Source organism: Carassius auratus, chromosome 22, assembly GCF_003368295.1.
Source record: "Carassius auratus strain Wakin chromosome 22, ASM336829v1, whole genome shotgun sequence".
Classification (NCBI taxonomy): Eukaryota; Metazoa; Chordata; class Actinopteri; order Cypriniformes; family Cyprinidae; genus Carassius; species Carassius auratus.
Window position 1 is genome coordinate 15,100,359 of NC_039264.1, and position 24,095 is coordinate 15,124,453.

General features: G+C 40.7%; 1 long non-coding RNA gene across 1 annotated transcript; it reads left to right on the top strand.

The window, feature by feature from the left end:
- Window positions 1-954: 954 nt before the first annotated feature.
- LOC113039809 (uncharacterized) lies at window positions 955-23,998 on the top strand. The gene is made up of 4 exons (XR_003275082.1): window positions 955-983; window positions 1,497-1,532; window positions 23,546-23,818; window positions 23,889-23,998. It is a non-coding gene; the product is annotated as an uncharacterized LOC113039809 (long non-coding RNA).
- Window positions 23,999-24,095: the final 97 nt, after the last annotated feature.

Genomic DNA, 24,095 nt, shown 5'->3' on the forward strand with positions numbered 1-24,095 from the left:
ATGCCTGATGTCGGCTATTTCTTTGTAATATATATATAAAAAAATCTAATAATGGTTGTTTCACTCAGTCAACAGTGTGAAACATAAACATACAGTGACAAATTAAGAAGGTGGATTCATTAAGATAAACTGGAATTATAATAATTTAATTTGTTTCAATTCACAGGTACAAATATATCAGTCAGACTCAGCACCAACAGTGTCAGAGGCCTGATAGATTAGAAATATATAGATGTGAGATCATAGTTGTGGTTTGGTTTGTTCTCTTTCGGCTCCAACACACGAACCATTGAGAGAGGAACAGCAGTTGTAGATTTTATTTTCATGTAAATAGATAATTGTAACTACTGCTAATGTCGTCATTACAATAAAGAGCCATCAAAATATTGCTTCATTTCTCTCATTTATTGAACACACCAAAATACAACTTTTCATAAAAGCAAATAAATCCTATTCAATTAAATACTGAATGGATCATGACAACATCTCTGTAGAAAACTTGCATGCTAGTCAGTGTGACATTTTCTGAAAACACGTTACAAGATCATTATCATTACATTATCAAACGATCTTCTGTTACACATGAGGAACATTAATCTCCTTTGAATTATAAAGTTCTATTTGCATTCTGAGTAGTTTTGAGATTTTGGGCTTCAAAGTTTTTGCATTCCATTCGACTGTATAGATACAACTTTGTTTATATTTAAATATAAAGTCCCAAAATGTACAGAACATAAAAAATGTATCATATAAATCAGTTGTTACAGAGTAAGAATATGTGAATAACTCAATTTTAACAAAAATGTCAGATAGAACCTTATAATTCCAAGGGGACGATTTGTATGTCTTTAATCTGTGGTGATGTTTCTAAAGATCTGAGCATAGGTTTCAGGAAGTCTTGAATCTTTAACACAGTCCTGTGTCTTGAACCATCTGGCATCATTTAGTCAGTATGGAGCTCTGTCAACTTCCTCTTGTGCTCTGTGAGTATTATTTCCTCTAAATGTATTTCAGTGGAATTGCTATTATATTATGTACTTTACATGATCAATGTCTTTTCTTTCTGCTCTCAGAGTTTCAGATCCAGCTCTAGTCCATGATATATCAGTGAAAAATGAGTTTGAGAGAGGAAATGTGTAGTTAGTGCTGTTTGTGAAAGAGAAATGCACTCTGTTGTGTTGTAGATCAGTGTTTGTTCACTCGTTCAGTTTTGTGATGTGTAATGCTGTTGAATCAGTTCTGTTGGTTTGTTTTGCAGTTATTGTCACTGTTGTTGTAATATTCACAAGTACACAGTTAGTAAGAGTTTGTCTTTATTCTTCTGCTCGTGATCAGACTGTTCTCTGCTGTGATCAAATCTATAAAATACCAGTCAGATGTTTTCATGTTTATCTAGACACATATACAGTCCCTACACAATATCTTAATATTTGTTCATCTTTATAATTATCAGCTGAATGTTCAGATTGTAATGAGTTTTTCTCTTTTTGTTTCAGTGTTGATTTCAAACATCTACTCTGGACAAACTGAAGGTGAGTCAATTTGTTCATATATTTTCATCATAAATTTTCATAGGAGTGATTGGTAACACTTTCTATGAAGCCTGTATTTATAATACAATTATAAGGTTATTCTTAAGGCATTATAATGAATGCATTATGCATTATAAAAAAACATATAATATGAAGAATCATAACATTTATAATACATCATAATACTTATGTATATGTGGTTATAAGTTTAAGAGTATGATTATTTCTGAACACCATATTAAATCTTCTTCATTTACAGTATAATGGACTGCGTCAGTATCTTACTATAGCTTGTGAGTGGTTAGATGTTGAGTGTTATTTGAGTGTTTCCTGTGGAGCTAATGTTAGCTAATTTATGTGAGCTTAATTCAGCTGAAAAAAAGCAATGTTTTATATGGTTACATTTTATTTTGATGGTCTCTTTAATCAGTCGACTTTAAGCAACTTTGCAACTACATACCAAGTAACTCTCATTAGTGTATTAATATTAGGGCTGTAGTACTCGAGTCCGGTCTTGGACTCGAGTCCGGACTCGAGACATTTTTCTGTCGTCTCGGACTTGTCTCGGACTCGTTGCATTTGCACTCGGACTTGTCTCGGACTTGGCCATTGGACTCGCCAAGTCTTCTAGTTGGTCTTGACCGAGTCCAGCAAAAAAATAAAATAAAAAAATTCTCCTTCAAAACAAAACCACATTTGCATGATGTCGCGACTGAAAACTTGTGGAAAACACTAGGCACTCCGCCCTCCTTATTTCCAAAGCACTCTGTAGCCTGCACTCTACGCTCCCGCTCCAGTGGCGTCTGCTGTTGCTGGGCAACCATGACCCGCTCTCCGTGAAGAAGCAGAAGTTTCAGCAAAGAATAAATGAATTTCCAGCACTAAACATCCCTTTCAGTAGCTCTGCTAATAGATTCATTTAAAAAATGGCTATCCTTGTACAGCTATGATCATCTGTTTCTCCATTTTCTTAGCTTTCAGTTTTGTTCCGCGAAAGGATGTGCATGACCAGCGGTGCACTGCAACCTGAAAAGTTTAGATGTTTCTAATTTAATTTTCTACCTGTTAGATTGTGTTTTATTTACGTCTACACCTTTACAATAATGAAATACAAATTATTGTTGTACAGTATAGGGGTTGCAAGAGATTTCTACTAGTCGATTTTTTTTATAAAAAATCTAATTTTTCGTAGTTATCACTGAACAATTAGGCTATGTGGTGTTAAACTAAAATAATTATTAAAAACTAAAATAATATTTATCATGCAAGCAGAGAGATGTCATGACAAACATTTAGTGATCATCTGAACACGACTCCATTCAATGCGCACATTATCATTATGCAGAACACTTTAAGCGAGTGAACTTCACTAAACAGATGTGTGTGTGCCGCGCAAACCAGCAAAAAATAAAGATGCAAACATGTAGGACAAGTAGACAATGTATCCGTATCGAAGCTGATTATTAGCCTATACTCTTGAGATAGAACTGGTTTGGTGTTTGAGAGACTGAGACGCGCAGCGCAGATGTTTGATTGGTGAGCGCGCTGTGCTTATTCCATTCATTCGTTTCACATCCTAGCCTAAGCTTTAAATCATTGACTTTTAAATATATATAAATACTATAACGTGAATGATGTATTATTATAGGTAAAATTACTTTTCGCAACGCTCTGATTTCTGAGAGATGCACAGAGAGGCGACAACAATGCGGTGTTTGATTTGCGCTCTTTTCACTCATAAAATTTACATTCATTCACTTCTGGCGCTGATCCCCTGGCTCAGCTGTTTTCTAGCAAACACCAGACTGTGTCAGCTTCAGCCGAGTATTCAGGCAGAATGTTTCCTTGTCCGTTATTCATTTTTTAAGCCATTATCCTTGCCATTCCGAATAAGGTGTTCGGCTTCAGGCACAACCCTAATTATTACATTACATATTTTATTTTTACAAGCAACATAGATGAGGTCATTTAGTAACAGCTCCACGCAATATTGTAATTCTAAAATTCACGTCGTACTTTCAAACACTATGGTTAATGTATGCTGGAGTAGTCGATTGTTTCCGACAGCGCTGAGTAGTCTATGCAAGCCCTGTACAGTATGACAAAAATTTCGCTGTATTTATGTGCGCATGCCCAGTAGAGCCAAACGTATCCCATAGCCTTGCTGCGCGCATTTGTCATATCCCGAGCTTTGCGTGTGTCTGGGCACTGTGCCAAGGCATCAGTCATATGCATTTATGACCACAGACATAATGTCAGCAAAAGCAGCGTTATTAAGTAAATAAAATGAAAAAAAAAGTACATAAAAATAATTTGACCTTGCAGCTCCAAACTCTGTTGTAGAGGGCCAGTGTCCTTTATAGTTTAGCTCCCAGGGTCGGACTGGGGGTAGAGAAGAGGAAGAGAGGGCCCTTGAAAAGTATGAATCTGAAATATATTTTATTTTACCTGGATACTTTCATGGGGGGGGGGGGGGGGCATGGGGGCCCATCAGGACTGCCTATGCATAGGGCCCTTGTGTAACGCCCCTGTTAGCTTTAACAAAATAATTATACACACTTGAACCAGCTAATTAAGCTCTTACTAGACACACTAATCTTCCAGGTGTGTTCCAGGCCAGTTGGAGCTAAACTTTTCAGGACATTGGCCATCCAAGATCTAGTTTGGAGACCCCTGTCCTATAGAGTTGTTACTTTGCACATGCTTTTTGATCATTACAAAAAATTATTTAAAATTATTTTCTTAGAATAGGAGATATGCTGTCACTCGCATCACAAACATTATCAGTAGTTAAGTATGTGGTCTTGAAGAGGACCCTTTTTTCTCTCATTTGGACTCGGTCTTGACTTGGACTCGAAACTTTTGGACTTGGACTTGACTTGGACTCGAACCTCTTTGGACTCGGTCTTGACTCGGTCTCGACTAGTCCTGGACTTGGACTTGACTTGGACTCGACAAAGCTGGACTTGACTACAGCTCTAATTAATATGCTTAAGAATGGTTAAATCTAGTCTGGTAGAATAAGTGGACGTACTTGCAAAGACACTTATAGTCAGTTTATCTATTTGTTGACCATCAAAATAAGTGTTAGCATACATTTACAGTAGCACACATAGTAATACTCATGGCTGTTTGAGAGATCATAGCTTTTAAGAGTATGATGATATATAACACATTGAACATGTTGCATCCACTTTTACAATGGATCATATTTCTCATAGTTATAATGTATTATAAGTCTCATATCTTGCCATTTTCCTGATGCTACTTTAATTAAAGCGGTCAAAGAACACTTATAAGTAGTAGTAGTAATAATAATAATAATAAAAATATATATCTCAAACGGCCATAAGATCAGATATCAGATTAGATGAATGTGTAATATGACACATTAACTTTGATTTTTTTTTATTGTAATACCAGTTTGATTATTTTGAAATAGGGGCCAGTCACAATACAATGACTCGGATCCACCCAATCATTTCTACGAAAAATTCCAGATGTAGTATACCCCATGAGTCTGCGAGAGCGGGGTGCAAGATGACTCACTGGCAGACCACATAGTAACAGACCTTGGAACGGAAACAACGACGATACAGATGATCAGCAAGACAGTTCACACAAACTACAAAGCTGTATCTGTGGCTGGAATAAGATCACATCGGAGAAGGGTCTCGAGATCCACCAGGGCAGGAAAATGTGCCTGAACGAGCTTATCAAGGGAACCCGCATTGACCACTACTTCCTTATGGTGCGTTCACACCTGAAGTGAATTGTGTGAATAAATCGCGCTATTCACGCGTAGTTGGATGCTTGAACATTTTGAGTTTAGATGCTTCATTGATATCGAATTTGCGTCCTGGGGGGACTTCTGCCAGTTGAGTTTACACAGCATTTTTAACGACCATTTTTATTCGGATAATTTTCAAAATATTACTGTTATCGTGTCAAGAAATGTAGTTTTAAAAGTATTTCAGGCGAGAATGTAGTTGTTTTAAACTCCAATATGTAATTTATTTATAAAGACAGCGTCTATTTAAAAATGTGTTTCGCCGATTTCGGATGCGAATTCGGATTCAGGAGCTCAGTGATCATGTATTGCTGAGAGCAGCCTCACCTCGGCTAGACCTTCTGACATGGGCCGCTGGCTCTGATGTCTCTTTAGTGGTTCAAGATAAAATATAATATGGGTAAATCTAATCTTTGGTCTTTATTCAGTTAATCTATTAATGTTATATATACAAGCAAGATCCTTATTATTCCTGTTTCTGTAAAAGTATGAAGAAGTATCATACAGCTCTGGGTATGCACATTAGAGGTAGGGCAAATCAGTCGGATGAAGCCCAGTGGCAGGATACTCGCCACAGGGTATCAGCACCCCAGACGAAGCTCTGTCAGGCACAGCTTCACCAACGAACATGTGCCCAGATCTCATCCAGTTACAGCCAGTGGTAGAGAGGAAAATGAGCGAAAGCCTCAAATTCGGTGGCCCAAATCCTGCCAGAAAATGGAGAGAGGAACCATTGACACAGACCTCGTCCATCTTCTAGAAGGTCTGAAAAGGGGGTGTTGAAAGAAAATTGGAGAACATAGGAGGAATCATCTACAACTACGGCACAGAGAGATGTGGAGTGTAAAGCAAGGACCACAGTACTCAAAAGCAACCTTCAGTCCACCTTAAGTCAAGAAGACAGCAAGAGATTGAGCAACTTGTGAAAGAGAAAAGATGCCTCAAAAGACAGTGGAAGAAGGCCACAGATGCGGAAAGGGAAGGAATTGAGGCGTTACAAGGTGACAGGTAGCAGTGCCTTGCAACACTGCGAAGAGCAGAATACTTTAGAAAACAGTGTAAGATGAAAGACCGACTGCCTTCTATTGAGATGCCTACAAGTTTGCCAAAGACCGCTTTGCCAAAGAGAAAACTGGGACTCTCAAAGTGCCTGTAAGAGAACTGTAGGAGCACCTGAGAAAGACTTACTCCAACGATCAGAGGTAGGTGCCATCCACAACCCCCCGTGACATGCCACCAATCTAACCACCTAAGCACCAGTTGGACACAAGACCCCCAACATGGAGGGAAGTTGAGCACACAGTAAAGTGGGCAAGATCAGCATCAGCCCCTGGGCCCAACAGTGTTCCATACAGGCTCTATAAGAACACACCAGGTGTCTTGAAGGTACTCTGGAAGCTAATGAAGGTGACATGGGAAAGAGCCATCATACCTAAAGCACGGCGAAGGCAGAAAGGATCCTGATTCCCAAAGATAAGAACTCCTCAACCATCCACCAATTCCACCAAATAAGCTTACTGAATGTGTAAGGAAAACATTATTCGGTGTTTTGGCCAAAGCCCCTCAGCATTCCTGAAAAAAACACAGCAGTTGCACTGTTGACACCGCAGTGCAGAAGGCAGGGATAAGTGGTTTCTCAGGATGCTTGGAACACGCAAATGTCATCTGGCACCGGGTACAAACAGACAAGAAGGAAAAGAAAGACTTGCATGTGGTCTTCTTGGACCTTGCTAGTCCATTTGGGTCAGTGCCTCATTAGGGGCTCTGGACAGCTTTCAACTTCTTCCAAGTCCCAGAGACCATCACAAGACTAGTCAAAGCTTATTTCCAGAACCTCCAGTTCTGTGTTACAACTCAGGCTAGTACCTCTGCCTGGCAGCACTTAGAAATAGGCTTAGGGTGGGCTGCACAATCTCCCCACTGGCCTGTATCCTTTTGTTAATTATTAAGTTGCGCTTGTAGGCTTTGAACCCTTTTAATTAAGATGATGAGATTCTTTGATGGTTCTTAACAGGTTGTGATTTGGTTTATGAGTAAATACTGACATGTCTCGACACTGTCTTCCAAGTGAGCACTTTCTCTCTCTCTCTCGCTCTCTCTCTGCAGTGTGTTCGTTCTCTCTCTCCCTCACCCTCTCTCTCTCACTCTATCCCTCTATCCATGCCTTCCTTGCATTGGCATATGTTAAATGTGTGTATGTTTGTGTTAAGTTAGATGTTTCATGTTCCCCTGTAGTGTAGGATTACCCTTGAACAGTACCTTTCATTAAAAGAACCCAACACCACATTCCACAGTTCAGAATGATTCCCCATCGAACCATTAGTGTATTATAAAACACAATCTTGGTGCCAAGATGGCTAAAGGAGATGTCACCCCCCCTTTCCCTTTTTGTGCCGGTCTAATCTCAAAGACCAAATGGCCAAGAAACCCTGTGATGACCCCAATCCATAAATCCCCAGCCTTATCAGGAAAGGATGCTAAGGCATTCCTTTGGCCCAGGATCACCAAAAACCTTAAACCAGGGAACACCTCCTTTCTGCAGCTGTAAATTCCAGAGACTTTAGCCCTATTCGGACGGGACTAGTTTTCTAAACTACGTTTGAGTTTCGATTCTTACCACCTGACCGACTGTCATGTACCAATTCGGATGGGACTAACATCTCCGTGTTTATAACAGAGGTGGGAGGGTCTGATTTGTGCATCTGGGGGTCACAGAGATCACACGCTCTGTATGCGTGCATTGCATTCATTCAGCATGATTGCCATTAGTATTATTACACAAAAAACACTAAATGGCTAGTATAGCAAAACCATGTTAATGTGTGTTTCATTTAGTTTAACTTGTTTTCCTTTTGTGTGTGTGTGTAGTAGGCTAGACCTACCGTATGTTTAATTTTCATAAAGGTACATGTAATTAAAACATTATGTAGCTGAGTGCATAAATAAATGTGAGTACTCTTACCTGATGCTGGTAGCCGGTGTTAACAGTTTATGTGATCTTGCTCTTGATTTTATTATTTTTATTAGTTTTTTAGTATTATTTCTTTGCCGGTAAGCAAATATATAAAACATGCGCGCGGTAAGAGCATCTACAGTAATTCACGTTGGCCAAAACATACGAGGAAACGCATTGTGAAATAAAATATCACCGGCATTCGCAGACATTCGCATTCGGACGGGATTAGTTTTGTCAGAGGATCACTGAGTTTGCTGAAAAACAGTAGGTAATTTGCTCTGGAATTATCACAGAGGTTGTGTGAGAAAAACACAGACGTGGCAGATTCGGACGGGATTAAAATCACCAAGTACGTCTGTGAAACACAGATTTCTCTGACAACCTCCTGTAAAACTAGTCCCGTCCAAATAGGGCTTAAGTTTTCAAAACCAACAGACTGAAATTTAACTCACTTGTGGTTTAATACAAACAACAGTCTCAAAATGGCTTCCAATAAGCTGAATTGATTACCAGTATTTACCTCACATATAATTCAAGTATCATGTATGTTTTATATAACCTGTGGAATTATTTATTTTTTATTATTATTTTTGTTTAACTTCCATTACAGCCTATTTGTAGGGTTTTCCACCTCAGTTATAGGAACTAATCACCAGAAGTTGCCTCATACAGTACATGTGTATTCTCTGTATAATGCATGCTTTATATTACTCAAGTTAATTTTGTGTGTTAAACACTTATCACGGCTAAACCCTTATTTACTTCCACCTCAACTATGGGAAGTATATATATTTTGGTACCTACTTGATGGGTAAATGATTTCTAGAATTTTGATATAAAGTAGATGTGTGTAGGATGCACAATATTTAAACTATTAAGTTGGCTTATTAAAGCATTTAAACTAAACTCTCAGGAGTTTGGACACATGTGATCACGTGGACATTACTCTAATTACATGCAAGGACCAGAGAATGGGGCGTAGGTCCCACCCAAATCAATATCTGATTGGCTGTCGCACTAAGAAGGACTGGTTAGATGGACATGCTTATAACCCAATGACAAGCAGCTATGCTTTGCTTTTTGCTTTGCTTTTTGCCCTGCTTTTGCAGTGTCTTTGCTCTTGCTTATGTTTTGTGCTGACCTTTCCATCGTCCAGCGTGTACTCTTCAAACCACCAAGAGCTCACTCAAAACTCATCAACTCTTCCGTAAGGTCCTTCGCTGAACTTTGTCAAAAAAAAGAGTCACTCCAGACTTAGAGGAAACTCTGTTGCATAGCAACCCGCAATCCAGGAAGTCTCGCGAACAAAGCACCACCCGGCAAAGCCAACCAACCACTCTCCATCGATTGCTGTCCCTCAGAACGCATCATCGACTGACTGCCAGCCAATCAGTGCCAGAGAATCCCTCTCCAGCAACTTCGTTACAGAAGGGAATGCATCCAAAGCCACAAGGAGCATCCAAATACAAGTACACAATATCTCCTAATTCTGGCTGAAACTGGTGCAAATCTTCTTAAGAAAACGAACTAAGATAAAAGTAATATTAGACTGATTCTCTTAGGTTGGGACTCCATTCACACTCCGTTAATAACATCACTTTTCTCCGTCACTGTTTGAATAATTTTTTTGTGTGTTTTCGTTAGTTTAGTTTGTGTGTATTAGAGTAGTTCAATAAAGCCTTGTTTGATTTTACATACCAGTGTCTTGTGATGTTTAACGTGCTGTGAAAGTTAAACAATAATAAAATGGGGCTGTCGGCGATGTTTGCAAGTACAGTAAAGTTTGCAAAATTTTATTTGATGGTCAACAAGAATAAACTGACTATAAGTGCCTTTGCACATACTTCAGCTTATTCTACCAGACTAGATTCAACCATTCTTAAGCATATTATTACTCTTATGAGAGTTAGTTGGCATGTAGGTGCAAAGTTACTTATACACTCACCTAAAGGATTATTAGGAAAACCATACTAATACTGTGTTTGACCCATTTTCGTCTTCAGAACTGCCTTAATTCTACATGGCATTCATTCAACAAGGTGCTGAAAGCATTCTTTAGAAATGTTGGCCCATATTGATAGGACAGCATCTTGCAGTTGATGGAGATTTGTGGGAAACACATCCAGGGCACGAAGCTCCCGTTCCACCACATTCCAAAGATGCTCTATTGGGTTGAGAACTGGTGACTGTGGGGTCCATTTTAGTACATTGAACTCATTGTCATGTTCAAGAAACCAATTTGAAATGATTCAAGCTTTGTGACATGGTGCATTATCCTGCTGGAAGTAGCCATCAGAGGATGGGTACATGGTGGTCATAAAGGGATGGACATGGTCAGAAACAATGCTCAGGTAGGCTGTGGCATTTAAATGATGCCCAATTGGCACTAAGGAGACTAAAGTGTGCCAAGAAAACATCCCCCACACCATTACACCACCACCAGCCTGCACATTGGTAACAAGGCATGATGGATCCATGTTATCATTCTGTTTACGCCAAATTCTGACTCTACCATCTGAATGTCTCAACAGGAATCGAAACTCATCAGATCAGGCAACATTTTTCCAGTCTTCAACTGTCTAATTTTAGTGAGCTCATGCAAATTGTAGCATTTTTTTCCTATTTGTAGTGGAGAAGAGTGGTACCCGGTGGGGTCTTCTGCTGTTGTAGCCCATCCGCCTCAAGGTTGTGCATGTTGTGGCTTCACAAATGCTTTGCTGCATACCTCGGTTGCAATGAGTGGTTATTTCAGTCAAAGTTGCACTTCTATCAGATTGAATTAGTCTGTCCATTCTCCTCTGACCTCTAGCATCAACATGACTGTCGTATACTGGATGTTTTTCCCTTTTCACACCATTCTTTGTAAATCATAGAAATGGTTGTGCGTGAAAATCCCAGAAACTGAGCAGATTGTGAAATACTCAGATCGGCCCGTCTGGCACCAACAACCATGCTACGCTCAAAATTGCTTAAATCACATTTCTTTCCCATTATGACATTCAGTTTGGAGTTCAGGAGATTGTCTTGACCAGGACCACATCCATAAATGCATTGAAGCAACTGCCATGTGATTGGTTGATTAGATGATTGTATTTTAATGAGAAATTGAACAGGTGTTCCTAATAATCCTTTAGGTGAGTGTAGTCGACTGATTAAGGGGACAATCAAAATAAAAAGTAAACCATAAAAAACATTGCATTTTTTAAGTTGGGGTATTAAGCTCACATTAATTAATTAACACTAGCTCTACAGAAACACTCAAATAACACTCAACATCTAACCACTCACAAGCTGTAGCAAGATACCGTGCAGATCTTAAATAATGTCAAGATATGATACAGTCCATTATACTTTAAATGAAGTAGATTTAATTGTGTCTCATTGTGTGTTTTAAATAACCATACTCTTTAACTTATAACCACAAATACATAAGTATTATTATATATTATAATTGTTGTTATGTGTGATGCCACGCCAGCACAGGGAGCCCTCACCAAAGTATTAACTGTTCACCACTCCCTCTGCTTCTACAGTCATTTCCTGTTTGGGACTATTTAACATGTGCTAGCATGTCACTTCACTGTGAAGTATTGCCAGTTAACCTGCCTTACCAAGCGTTTTCCTTGTGAGTATTTTGACTGCCTGTTTGATCACGATTCTGCCTGTTATCTCGTTCATGTCTCTTGGATTGCCCCTTTGGATTTATTGTTGATTGGACTGATGTTTGTGTTTGACCTGTTCGCCTGCCTACTCGTCTCTGCCTACTGGATAACCCCTGTGTATGTTGCAAGATCGGACTGCCCTTACCGTATTGACACATTGCCTGGTAACACGACTCTGATTGTACGATCTTCCTTTAATCACTCCTGCAAATGGATTCACATTCTGCCTCAGCCTCTTCGTTACTGAATACTTCACCTCAACTGAATCCAGCAGAAGTTTCTAACATGCAAGCGGCGTTCGCTTATTTAAAGTGAAGTCTTAAAGGGGTACCAAGATCAGTTGAGTAAACTTCAAGCAGTCAACGAGCACTTGACGAGCTACATCCAGTCACTTCCATCAACCACGCCTAGAGCAGTGAGTTTTGCACTACCTGATAAATTTGATGGTTCAGCTGATAGATGTCTGGGCTTTGTTCGTCACGTGAAGATTTATTTTGACAATCAGGAAGACAAGTTTAACTCTGATGAAAAGAAATGCGGCGTCAGGATGTCTTTATTGTCTGGGAAGGCGATCGACTGGGCAGTAGCTGTTTGGGATACTGACATGAGATTCAGATGATCCTTTGCCAATTTCCTGCAACAACTTCGAGAAGTGTTTGAATATCCCGCACGGGGCAAGGATATATCAACTCAACTTCTGCAACTGTCACAAGGAAATAGAACAGCTGCAGAGTACGGCATCTTGTTTCGCACCCTCGCTGCTCAGAGTAGGTGGAATGATGTTTCGGCAAAAGCCGTATTCCAGAAAAGCCTCAACATGGATCTCCAGGCAGAGCTCGTATGTAAAGGAGAAAATTCATCGTTTACTGACTTAGTCACGCTTGCAATCAGGATGGATAATTTGATGAGACAGACTCCGCGAGAAAGGTATGTGATGGAAATATCGCCTGTTATCCTGACTGTAATTAAAATGCCCGCAGAACCCATGCAAGTCAACGTTACCAAACTTTCAGAAAGTGAATGAGCACGGCGATGCCATCTCCATCTCTGTTTCTACTGCGGTGAACCAGGCTATCGTTGCCAGAAGTGTCCACACAAGGCCCAGCAGCCCATTTTGTTAAATATGGAACACTTGTCGATACCAAATAATCAGTCCTTCAAACTTCCCCTTACCTTAAAAACTGAAGAACTGTCCATCTCATTGACAGCAATGATCAACTCCGGAGCAGCATTAAATCTCATTCATGAAGATATCGTCAAGAAGTATGACTTACCCGTCCAACCATGTAACCCACCCATTAAGATCAAGGCCATCAACGACACAGCAATCGGAACTGGCATAATTCAACAAACCAAGACACTTACATTACAAGTGGGGTTATTTCACCAGGAGTCCATATCCCATAGTCATGTTGTTAACTCTCCTAAGCATGAAGTCATCCTCGGATTCCCATGGCTGTCCATTCACGACCCTGTCCTGTCCTGGCATCAGGGTGAGTTGACCAAGTGGTCAGCCTTCTGTGAAAGTAACTGTTTCTCGTCAGTCCCCCAGCCCTGCTGTATCACTAGTGTTGAAAGTCCATCAAGTACAAAGACTGTCATTATTCCCCCCTGTTACGATGACCTAGCAGAGGTATTTAGCAAAACTAAGGCAACACAACTACCACCTCATCGTCCATGGGACTGTAATATTGATTTACTCCCCAATGCCATGCCTCCCAAGAGTCGTGTGTATCCCTTGTCTCATACAGAATCTCAAGCCATGGAGGATTATATTGAGGAGGCCCTGAGTTCCGGATTCATCTGACCTTCCACTTCTCCAGCTGCAGCGGGGTTCTTCTTTGTGGAGAAAAAGGACGGAGGACTGTATTGATTATCGGGGATTAAACAATGTCAGGATAAAATTCCACTACCCTTTGCCATTGGTCACTTCAGCTCTGGAACACCTCCGCGAAGCAAGGATTTACACCAAATAAGACTTACGAAGTGCATACAACCTCATTCGCATCAAGGAGGGCGACGAGTGGAAGACTGCCTTCCTCGCCACTAGAGGGCACTATGAGTATCAGGTCATGGCGTATGGACTTGCCAACGCACCCGCTGTATTCCAATCCTATATAAATGAAATCTTCCGTGACTTGCTGAACCAGTATGTAATTGCCTACATTGATGACATTCTCATCTTCTCCAAGTCTGAAGCAGAACACGTTGACCATGTCAAGACCGTCCTCACTCGGTTCCTGAAGAATCACCTGTACGTCAAAGCAGATAAATGTAAGTTTCACGTCAAGCAGACATCATTCCTGGGTTATCACATTAGTCATCAGGGTTTTAAGATGGACGAAGCCAAGGTCAAGGCAGTAACGAAATGGCCCCAACCTTCCTCTATCAAGGAACTTCAGAGATTCCTGGGATTTAGTAACTCTATTTCAAATCTGAATAAAATATCATGAAAAATGAGACAAATATTTTTATGAGACTATGTCTACACCCCCGCCGAACAAATATAAGAAAATATATTTCCCAATAGTATTGAAGGCTTCTACAAACTGTTTAGTCAGTAAACATACCACTGCATAGTTTTTTTCAATTATAAAACACTAGACAGAAACTTAGACATCAAGTGATTTATTTGAGCACTAGAAAAATAAAATAAAAATAATTTGAGTAAGCGATGTTCGAAACACGAGAGCCGAATTCCTTAGGAAGTCATAAATCAGTTCTAGTGCCACAAGAACAAAGCAAGATGAGCAACCAACTTGTTCACACAACAGCTTTCAACAAGAACACCACTAGAGCAATTATTTACAATTTCAATTCGAAGAAGAGATTGTCAAATTTGTTGTTCGTAATTGAAATGCAACGCTGGACATCACATGAAAACCCATGAGAGTACTGCACAAGTCCCATTGACCCCCCCCCCCCCACCTAGCAGAACCAGACTGAAATTTGAAAAAAAAAATATGGCATAGCTTAACGATTTATAATTGTGTTTGGTATGTGTGTGATCGAATCTTCTTGCTTGAATTAGCCCTGACAATAATTTATTTGTCCCATGTATCGTATTCGTGTTATAGGAATCATGTCCAAAATTAGACCATGCGAGGCAGGAAATTCGGACCACAAGCTTGCTAAGATAAACAAATGATTTATGATACCCCCCGAGCCAAGACAATATCTGATTGGTCAAGACAACATTTGAGGTGTGGCCAACAGGCCAGTTTAAATACCTAGGACATCGTAAAATCTCTGCTTTTAGTCCCTAGCTGCTGCTATTAGCCATGTCGGCTTTTAGTTCTAGTCTTGCTTGTGCTATCAGTCATGCGGGCTTTCAGTCTGCTTTTAGTCTGTTTTTAGTCTCCAGCTATGCTGCTGCTATTAGCCATGTCTGTTTCTAGTCTCTAGCTATGCTTCTGCTAGCTTGTAGCTCCTAGCCATATGCTGTGTAGTCATCACTGTTCTTTGAGCGCGGTTCCAGCGTGCCTACCTGCTGCTACTATGCCACGATGAGAAGGAACACAACCTAGTCTCGTCAAACTTTATTTCTTTTCTTTTCCGTTTGAGAGTTTCGTGTTCTGAGTTAAGTTTTGTAACGTCGAGTCTCCGACGCCTGACCTCGGGTGCCCGTTCAACTTCGACCAGCGCACACGACTCTGCACTTTCAGCCAACGCCCAACAACCACGGGCTTCCCAAGACGTCACTTCACTACTGAACTTCCAGCCAATCAGCGACACCGGGATACCCCTTTCAACGGGAGTCCCTTTCACAGGAAACGAAGGCAACGTATCCCCAGATATTTGTTGTGCTGGTGTATCTATTATAATTTTAGTCACATTGAGGAACTCAATGCGAGGGCTAATTACGTGATTGATGGTTGTTCATGTCTATGCAATTTAACGTATTGCTGTAAACTTGGGATTCCATATTTCCATTCTCTTAAACTCATCTTTCCCTAACTTTCGATCTTCCTGCAACTTGTGTGAATGTGTGAGTGCTTGCGTTTATGTGTTAGATTAGTTTATATGTCTTAGATTTATCTAATAAAGCCTTATTCATATTGAAAAGAGAAATATCTTGTGTTATGTGCTTACAAGTTAATGTCTTAAACTGCCGATCTTGTTACTGTGCTAATTGATAGTGTTTTCACTATAGTTTGGATATTAGTATCCAGCGCAGATTTGATGTTAAACGGCTCGTTCAGTGAATCGCAGTGATCAGCCGTGAAACAGTGATTCTGTTCAAATTCCCTTTAAAATCTTAAATGATTCCCTTTGAGCTAAATTGACCTGTTTCCCTTACATTATTATGGTGGAGGAAATGCGGGCAGTTTAATCTAAATTGTGAGCATAAACCAAGTTATTTAATCTTTGATTTTGCTAAAGGACTGAAAGATGAGAAGCTTGCGAGACGCGAGTATGTGTGTGTGTTTGTGTGCCACGTGACGTAAGCAGCGCGCGCCCCCCTCAAATGAATGAAAGCAGCTAGAACTCAAGTCCGTATCTTCATTGTTAACAGCAGTAAGTGAACTTAAAAGTAAACATCTGAGATCGTACAATAAGGTAGAAATTGAGCGTGTTCCTCATTTGTGTTGTTTTATAGCTGATTTGATTTCACTGCGTGTTCCAGTACCTTTCAAACGCTATCTCAGTCACTGTTTGCTGAACGGAGCTAAACTGTTAGTGTTTCCAAAATAAAGAATAGTTTTGAGTGTGTTCCTCAATCTATTTATCAAAGCCCCCATATTCATATTTCATATAGTCTTATTGCCAGTGCGTGTTCCACTGCCGAATCAAATTTGATATTTGACTCCCCTAAGTCAAACATTAGAAAATAATGTTTGCCTGTCTGTGTCCGTTCACAAAGTGAATGCAATCTCGCGTAACACTGCATGTGTGCGAGAGTAATTTGAATGGGAGTGTTTTAAAAGCTTGATCAAGTAAATTTTAACTGTGTACCAACAGCGAAGGAAAACTTTTGTGTTTATGTCCAGTGAAACTGGCACCGAGATTCAGAAGGTCGATATCGCTGTGTCCCCCTAACTACAGCAAAAGCTGCTATATCTGAAATAAGATAAATTTAACTCTATACGAACTGAGAGTTTAAGTGCCACATCGCAAAACCAACTGAAAGGCGGTGTTGTTATTTTTACAGTGTTGAAATGAGCCGACATTTCATGTAACATGCTTAACTGTATTTGCAACAATGCAACGATTCATGTGCTAACGTTAATCCTCTAGAGTGTGTTTTGGTTGCCATAGTGACGACCGTGACCCGGAAGCCTTAACTTACTTCCAGAGCAACTCTGAACTGTGCACGCGCAGCGCACTAGTGTAAACAAACTCCACGCTGTTGCTAAGCTAACGAAACCATTGCATTTACATTGAAGTCTATGCTAAAGCCACTAGCCTCAAAGGTTAGCCATTAGCATTACCATCCAGTGGTAGAATAATGTGTGTTTGGGCGACGCTGACGTGATTTAACCATTTTAAACATCTTAACTAACACTTGTTAGTCTCTTTCTTTTTATCGCTCTCTTTTCTCACTATACCACTTATTTTCATTTTACTAGAAAGGGAAATACTGACTCACAATTATTAATTGTCAAATTGAAATTTAATTGAAACATTAAATTTATTTTGAAGCATTTAAAATTTCCCTCTCAGATCATTTCACATGATCTTTTATTTCTAGTATTCTCTTTTGGGCCTAATTATTTTAGGAAGACTTAAGCCTTGAACTTTGGAAGTTTAAGTAAACTTATTCTTCCTAATTTATTTATTACCCATCTGAATATATGCTATTCAGACCTTAACTTATTTGAATGCGTTTTACCCCTCTTCCTGTTTTGGTTATACACTTAACCACTATTGTTTTACGTATTGATTTCCTCTTTTTAATTTCATTTTTGCATATTTTGCCCATTTATTAATTTTTTTTTTTTTTTTTTTACCATTTCTTTACACCTGAGCCCTAAAAGGAGATATGGTTACCCTCACTACGAGTTCAAATAAATTAGAAAGACAACTCTCTTTCACTTAAAGTTTATTTTGTTTGATTAGTTGGGCAGCAACTAACACAACGCTCTCCTTGTAGTTGAGATAACCGCTACTGAGACTTACCATCTCCGTCCTCTTTCTCCTTTACTTTCCTTTTCTCTTTTTACATTTGTAGGACATGTAAGAACCATCAATCAATTCTAAGTGAATTAAATACACAATCGTGCCAAAGACGACGAATCATCCTTATGAATTTTGATTGTAATCAAACCTCTCCCTTGTTCTTCCTAACCTCCCTACATTTGAAAACGCAATCCAAGTTTTAGCATCTCATCCAACGTTGAGATCAATTTAATAGAGATACGTGTTGAACAACTGTCGCCTTCGCAGCCTCCCTGGTGAGCGGTCCAACTGAAAGGTGTACGGTGTCAATCCTGTCAGACTAAGAAAAGAGATATCAGAATTATTATTGTATTCTTTTGTCCAAAGCAAGAAATATAATAATATTGTTTATATTTTTGATAACATTTAATTGGGAAAAAATAATTTTCCTCATTTGAAAAACAGAAATTATTGCTTGTCGTTTGAATTTGTTTTTCACCGCTGTCTCTCTTTTCCTCTTCCTCATTAGAGTGACAAAGTCTTCGCATCTCTAGTCTACTTAGACACCCTGAGACCAACACAGTCATCACCACATTTCACTAGTGGTTCACAATCACTGATACAACACTTAGTTGTCCCACCACACATAGGCTTTTACTCCACACAGATCTGTGTCAGTCTCTCTTCTCCCCAGCGTGCCAACATGCCGCAGACTGCAGACCCCATTGCCCATGGGGAAGATGTGAACATTTGGCTGAGAGGCATGACAGACAGCCTCACTCCAAAGACATTTGAACTGTTATTATTTTTAATAATAATCCTAATCCTGAGAAGATTCCTGACACAAGATTCAAGCCAGAACAACAACCACGAGGAGCTAGTCAAGATCACGAGCTCACTAAGCTATGCCTTCACAACCCAGCTGAAACTGAGCGACAAGCACATCACCCACCTTCAAGAGGAGCTGACACGTGCTCAACGTCGCATAGACAAGCTGGAAGTGAAAGTTCAAAATCAACTCAAAGCACCCAGCGAGAGGGAGCAGGAAACAACGGAACAAGTTATGAAGCTCCAAGCAGCCCTGGCAGCAGCTCAGCTCGACCAGCAACATGCAACGGCTGCTCAGAAAGACCTGGTAAACAGACTCCAGTATGCCGAACAGCTACTAGAGAAAGCCAAGCTAGACATCAGAAACAAGAACTCTGAAATCAGTGCTTTGAAAGACCACCTTGAAAGGTACAGAACTGAAATGGACACTCTGACCCAACAAATAGACGATACCAACGATGAGCTCTACATGGTCAGAAAAGAACTCCAAAATGCTTACAAGCACAAACAAGAGCCAAGGAAAGAGAAACCTCTCTTAGCCTCATCACTGCTGAGCAGAGCAGAGTCCCACGTCCAAGAACTGGCATATGACGAAAGGAGCTAAGGGCCACAAGCCAAAACCTCACCTGCCTTCGCCACACAACCCTTTCCTGCCAACGAAAGAAAACCTCCCGTCCAAGGCCTTGAAGCTGCACACGGGATGACAATCAAAGACCTCAACAAGCTGTCTGAAAACATCAGCAGGTTCAACCCGGACACCACAGAGAGCCCCGACATCCAAGCTTACCTGCGAGATATTGAATTTCACCTGGAAGTGAGACCTCATGTGACTGACAGAGACTGGTTATACCTCCTTAGAGCCACGTCCAGTCCTGCTGACAGGTGTGTCAGAGCGCGTCACAAGGAAGCGCCAAATTCAAATATACTATCTTCCGCCTATTTTTCATTCATTTTATTTCCGGTGAATCGCCTCATTCTGTTTGTGACACTGTACGCTGCAAAACCATGCCGTGTTTTTACTACCAAGACGCAGTTTCCGACCGTGAGTTATTCCATAACTGACGCAAACAGTTCTGTTGCTGAAGAAATGAAACGTAAAAAAAGGAATTATGATCCATATTACAACCTTATTGCTTCGTTGGACTAAACGTGCTTCATGAGATGTCATTCAGTGACCCTTACCTTCCTAACTAAACCGGGATTTACAGCTGTGGATGTGTTTATCACACGTTATTACGACAGATCTGGTATGGACAGCGTTTCTAATGTTCATGTTTGTATGTGTACTGCTTACACAAATGTAGCAAATACAGTCTTTATAAGCTTTGCATTGAAAAACAGCGATCTGTCATCAATGCTTGAGGCTTAGATCTTTATAATGATACATAGATTGTCAAGATTAAATTTGTCCCGTTTCATTTAATATATTAACATAAACACTGACACGTGCGAGTTGAGTGGCTTTGAGGATGAGGGCGTCGGGTTGCAGGCTAAGAGGTTAAGAGATAAATTCACCACGGCTCCTATCCTCAAGCACCCTGACCCCAACTTACTCTTCATCTTGGAAGTAGATGCTTCGGACTCAGGCATTGGAGCCATACTCTTCCAGCGCCATGGACAACCGGGTAAACTGTACCCTTGTGCATTCTTTTCCAGAAAGTTAACGGCAGCTGAACGATACTATAATGTGGGGAATAAGGAACTCCTGTCTATGAAAGCAGCAATAGAGCAATGGAGGAACTAGCTCGAGGGAGCAGTCCACCCCTTCCAGGTGATTACAGATCATAAAAACCTAGAGTACATTTAAAGTGCAAAACGACTCAACCCTCGCCAAGCTCGATGGTCCCTCTTCTTCACACGCTTCCAATTCTCATTAACTTATCGTCCAGGAATCAAAAACAGTAAGGCAGATGCAGTATGATCTCCTCATGGACAACAAAACCCCCGAATACATTCTTCCTCCATCAGTAATCATTGCCCCAATTACTTGGGATATCATGGAGGAGATTCAACGGTAACAGATCCAAGATCGAGCTCCTACCAATTGCCCTCCTAACCTCCATTACGTTCCACAAAGTCTGCGCCCAAGAATCATTCAGTGGGTCCACTCCTCAGTCAGCTCTGGCCACCCAAGTATCTCTCGCACTCTACACCTGGTACGTAACTCATTATGGTGGCCTTCAATGTCCAAGGACATCACTAATCATGTCAAAACTTCCCAGGTTTGTGCTCAATCTAAGACCCCCAAGGAATTACCCTTTAGACTCCTGCAACCTCTGCACATTCCACAACATCCCTGGTCTCCTCTCTTAATTTACTTTGTTACTGACTTACCGCTGTCCCATGGTTTCACGGCAATCCTTGTTACTATTGACAGATTCTCCAAGTCCTGCCGTTTAGTCGCCTTGAAAGGACTCCCCACCGCCATGGAGACGTCACATGCTATATTCCACCACATGTTCAGGAACTATGGAATCACAGATGTTATAGTCAATGACAGAGGTACCCAGTTTACATCCCAAGTATGGAGAGCATTCTGCAAACACATGGATATCAATGTCAGTCTCACTTCTGGTTATCATCCCCAAGCCAATGGTCAGGTGGAACGCTTGAATCAGGAACTAGGCAGATACCTACGGTCCTATTGCAGCAGAGAACAGCATCAATGGTCAGAATTCCTCCCATGGGCAGAGTATGCACAGAACTCACTGACTCATTCATCAACAGGCCTAACTCCTTTCCAGTGTGTCCTCGGATACCAACCCCATATGTTCCCATGGTCTGGCGAACCATCATCAGTCCCCGCTGTGGATGACTGGATTCATCGGAGCGAGAGGGTGTGGGACAGTGCTCACGTCCGCCTACAATGAGCTGTCAGAGTATAGGAACTCCAGGCTAACAAGCGACTTCGCCCACATCCAGTCTACCAACCAGGACAAAGGGTCTGGCTCTCAGCACGGGATCTCAAGTTGCGGCTACCAAGCAGGAAGCTCAGCCCAAGGTACGTTGGCCCTTTCAAAATTCTATGAAGAATCAATGAAGTCACATACCAATTAGAGCTTCCCGCTAACTACCATATCTCTCCCTCCTTCCATGTCTCACTGCTGAAACCGGTCCACATGGATGCTGACCCCAATCATGAGGCTAAAGAGCCACCACCGCCACTGGACATTGATGGAGCACCGGCCTACATGGTCAAGGAATTACTGGACTCAAGAAGGAAAGGGGGTCAGCTCCAATATTTTGTGGACTGGGAGGGCTATGGACCTGAGGAGAGGTCATGGGTAGCCGCCAGCGACATTCTGGATCCATCTCTCATGGAGGACTTCCATCGAGCCAGACCTGATTGACCAGCGCTACGACCACGTGGATTTCCGCACCGAGTGCCAGGAGGCACTCCTGGGGAGGGGGATTCTGTTACGCCACACTAGCAGAGGGAGCCCTCACCGGAGTATTGACTGTTCACCACTCCCTCTGCTTAGTATTGCCAGCATGGGCGTAGGTTTGGTCTCAGCTTTGGTGGGGACACCCCTATCACCCCCCGGAATTATGTTGTTGTAAGATACCAGTGATTTAATGGTGATTTAGTATAAGTGTATAATCTCAAAAATGCACTCTCAAAAAATAAAAATCTGAGACTGTGTAATGCTTAACAACCAAATGTTTTATTAAGATAATTTATTATGTACATTAGTATTTACACTAACAAAAAATACTCTGCCACAAGGAAAAAAATCTAAATAAATAAATATAATAACCTTTTTCTATTATAAACACTATTTACTCTCCAGTACACTCACGTTTATGTTGACTGCATGATTCTAAGTTAAGGTACAGGCTAATTGACATTCAGTTACTTGCGTGTAGCCAGTCAGATACCCCGCCGCCAATCAAATTACTGCGTTTCTTGTACTGTCGTCGTCCTGGACGTTAGAATCGATCCAAATAGCAGTGCAAAGATCCAAATAGCAGTTCAAAGGAGCTTGCTAAATATTGGTGGGGACAAATTTGTCATCTCAAAATATTGATAGGGACTAGTACCTAGCGTCCCCCCCTAAAACTACGCCCATGATTGCCAGTTAACCTGCCTTAACGAGCGTTTGTGTTTGACCTGTTCGCCTGCCTACTCGTCTCTCCCTACTGGAAAACCCCTGTGTATGTTGAAAGATCGGACTGCCCTTACGGTATTGACACATTGCCTGGTAACACGACTCTGATTGTACAATCTTCCTTTAATACACTCCTGCAAATGGATTCACATTCTGCCTCAGCCTCTTCATTACATTATGATTATTCATGAATCAATAAAACATTATAATGTTTCTTATAATGAATTATGCATTCATTATAATGCCTTAATAATGTATAATAAATACAGGCTTCATGGAAAGTGTTACCAGAAACATCAGTTTATCAAAAAAAGCATATATATTTTTTCATCCTCTGTGAAATCAAAATCAATACAGTGAAATACGAGATTTTCTGTTGGAAAATTATCACATCTCATTTTCCAAATTCTGAAAGATTGTTTACTGACAGATCTCTTATAAATGACTATAACAGCTATAGAGAGCAACACTTCAGTCTCATCTGATTTAACGTGTGTTTTACAGTCAAGTAACTGTGTTCATACAGTAAAAACAGCACAATATTTGTTTTGTCAACTGTTATCATACAGAAGCACCAAAAGCCACAGTGACCATCAAACCTGCTCAACATGTGTTCAGAGGAGAGAGAGTCACTCTGAGATGTAACATAAATGCTGAAGGAGTCACTAGCTGGCAGTACGGCTGGTATAAAGACAGTTCAGACAATGCTTTCAGTGAACTACAGGAACACACATTCAGTCCTGTTACTGAGCTTGAAGCAGGTAAATACTCCTGTAAAGGATCAGAGAGAGGAGGATCACGGACATCACACCGCAGTGAAGAAGTTACACTGACAGTGTCAGGTGAGTTTGATAATCTCTTCACACACACACAAGTTTAACATGTTATTAATGAGAGGTTTCTCTATTTCAGATGAAGCCCAGGCAGTTTTAAGTGTTTCTCCACAGACATGGTTGACTAAAGGAGATCCAGTGACTCTGATCTGTGAGGTTAAAGGCTCATCTACAGGCTGGACATTCAGCTGGTTCACTTTCTCATCAGGTAAGATATAATGTGCTTCATATAGCAACATCTGAATAAACAGGTTTCATAAAAAAATAAAATAGATTAAAAATATTT